At 36.8% G+C, this 2,995-nt stretch overlaps 1 long non-coding RNA gene across 1 annotated transcript; it reads left to right on the top strand.

The window, feature by feature from the left end:
• The first annotated feature begins 899 nt into the window (after nucleotides 1–899).
• LOC144888985 (uncharacterized) lies at nucleotides 900–1,968 on the top strand. Its single transcript, XR_013621516.1, has 4 exons — nucleotides 900–947; nucleotides 1,038–1,190; nucleotides 1,521–1,644; nucleotides 1,865–1,968. It is a non-coding gene; the product is annotated as an uncharacterized LOC144888985 (long non-coding RNA).
• The last annotated feature ends 1,027 nt before the right edge of the window (nucleotides 1,969–2,995 follow it).

Below are 2,995 nucleotides of genomic sequence, written 5' to 3'. Positions count from 1 at the left end.
AAACCACTTTTCGCACTTGTGTTAGTAGTGTAATAATGTTGCTTCTGGGACACCTCCGTTTAACATGGGAAATCCCTATCTAATGTCATTTACCCCCTTGTCTTTTTCAAAAATCATAAACACCTCTATTTCTCCCACCCTCATCTTTATGAACCTTTTGTCTGTAGTACCTATCCTTAATGTTGTTCATTAGACCACTCAAACACTACAAATATTTGTTTTCTCTTATAGACCTATCATCCTTCTTCTACATATCATCTGGCAGATTAATCTTTGACCCATTCACTTCCATATTAATTCTTTCCCTCCCTCATTGACCCTAAACACCTATATTTCTCTCACCCTTTTCTTTACGAACCTTCTAACCTTTTGACATGCTATCCTTATTCATTAGACCACTTAAACACCTGTGATCCTTCTGACCTTATGGACCTTTTAACCTTTTACTCTTAATATCATCTGGTGAATATAACCCACTCAAACAACGACCCTACAAATATTTGTTTATGCGTGGGAAATAATTTAATTCTCCTACAACTCTCCTCACCGTCTCATCCAACTCACCGGTATTTAAATTAATTCTCTTATTTGTTTTGTGAACTTTTTTACCAGTTGCCTTTTCAATTATACTTATTTGATATTTTTTACATTCATTTTGTTTTCCATTTATATACCACTCGAACCTTTTCTAATTAATAGCTCACTGTTGAGAAATGACGTTGTTTCACTTGGATAACTTCCAAGGAATTCTCTTTGTCTTGTTTCCTGTTTTTCACAAACACACGCCCTCAGTTTCCAAAAGCTGACAAGCACTTCAGTTCCCCGAAATACATTTTGTTCATTATAAAAAGAGAGGTCTCCGAATGGGACATTTAAACATTGTGAACGAAGATGAGCTTGTCTTATTCCAGTCTTTCCTCTGATGAAGAATACTCGCCAGGACATTGGTAAGTTCATTTGGTATTAAACACTGTTAATGAGAGCTTTGTATGTGATTAATTATACAACTAATAATTTATTTTTCCTATTCATTGCAGCAATTCAAATATTGTAAATATCCTGGCAGAATTTCAAGTTGTTTCTCAAGAGTTCCACAACGAACTGAATACGGGTTTGAATAACCTACCTCCGAGATGGTGGGCTCAGAATGAATTCAATGTTTCACCGTTCTTAGAAAATTCACGTGAAAGGTATGATAGAAAATAAAAAACGAGAGGTGTGTGCATGTGTGTGTGCATGTGTGTGTGTGTATGTGTATGTGTGTGCATGTGTGTCTGTGATTAAAATAGAGAGATCGAATTGTGAGGAACAGAAATGAAAAAATGAGATTGTGTGTGTGTGTGTGTGTGTGTATGTGTGTGTGTGTGTATGTGTGTGTTCTTGTGTGTATGTATCTATGCATGTGTGTGTGTGTGTGTATGTGTGTATGTGTGTGTGTGTGTATGTGTGTGTGTGTGCGTGTGTGTGATGTTTTGTCAAGCTTACTTCAGCATAGTAATTTCTCCTTATTTTGTTTGCAGCCTCGAAGACCAAAGCTTGGAGTGGGACGATTTTGGACTCCATAGGAATGGTTATTTCCTGTCATCCTGTGATATCCTTAATTTTCATCTCGACGATCTGGACGCTAAGCTGGATTTTTTCGAGGTAAGCATGTGTGTACGTGTGTGTGGTTCACCGTTTATAATAGGTACACCATATCCCTGCGCATCGTAAGAGGTGATTCAGGGTTGGTGTCAGGAAGGGCATCCGACCCTATATTAATAATAATAATAATAATACATTTATTTTGTATAGCGCTTTTCAAGACGCTTTGACATGGAACATAAATATGAAATAAATATCTCTCCCCTCTTGTCTTTAATAGAAAGAGATTCAAAACCTGAAGACATCTGCTGAACCAACCTTTGACTTGTGCTGGGAAGAAATTGATGACTTATGCTGGGGAGAAGTTGAATGTATACCTCAAGAAAAATGTTTTAATAATATAAAGATTTTAATGTTTTCAATATTTATATATATTTGTTTTGTTTTCAATTATTTAATTCTTAATTACAAAAAGAGAATAAAGGAGGGAACGGGGAGGTGCACCCCTGCCAAAGACCCTTCACCCCCCTCATCCCACCCCTCCCCTCCCCTTGTGTGTGTGGGGAAGGTGGGGGTGGGATGAGGGGGGTGAAGGGTCAAGGGTGGGGGTGCACGGAGGGTGGGGGATGATGGGTGTGGTCTGTGTGGGCGGGGTCTGTGTGGGCGGGGTCTGTGTGGGCGGGGTCTGTGTGGGCGGGGTCTGTGTGGGCGGGGTCGGTGTGGGCGTGGCTTATGATTTTTTATTTATTTAATTTTTTTTTATTATTACCACGAATTAAATTAGCTAATATGGGTGGGGTGAATAGAAATGTTGTTTAATGAATTATTAGCTTTGTTTTTTGTAATTCTTGCGAGTAAAATGAACCCAAGATTTCTTCTCGATTTATATCATTTAATTTGTAAGTCCAAGGGTTTGTAGCCATTACATCAACGATTATAAATAATTCATTAGTCCATTTTTGTGTATAACCTTTCTCAAAATGGCTTTTCCATTTGTATATCCTTACAATATCACCAACTTTAAACTTGGGCTTTCTCAAATTAATCTCCTTTTCATATTCTAATTTTGTAAATGTTTCTGATGGTTTTGATTGTGTTGATGAATGAACTGTATTATTGTAATTATCTACAATATCCTGAATTAAATACACCCATTTTTGAGAACCGAGTTGTGTGAATTTTTTATATAATTTCTCTTTTAAAGTACGATTAAAACGCTCAATAACAACTGCCTTTCCTTCATTAAAGGTGCTGTATAATTTAATACCCTTCCCCTTAAGAAATTTCATGAATATTTTGTTATAGAACTCTGTTCCCTCATCAGTCCATAACTTCTTTGGTTTCCTTTTATCCCGATCAAATATTAGCTTAAAGGCTAACATTAAAGTATCACCCCTTTTATTTTTTAAAG

The sequence above is a fragment of the Myxine glutinosa genome, unplaced genomic scaffold, assembly GCF_964187855.1.
Source record: "Myxine glutinosa unplaced genomic scaffold, kmMyxGlut1.1 SCAFFOLD_455, whole genome shotgun sequence".
In the NCBI taxonomy this organism is placed as follows: domain Eukaryota; kingdom Metazoa; phylum Chordata; class Myxini; order Myxiniformes; family Myxinidae; genus Myxine; species Myxine glutinosa.
This window is presented reverse-complemented; position numbering and strand designations above follow the sequence as displayed.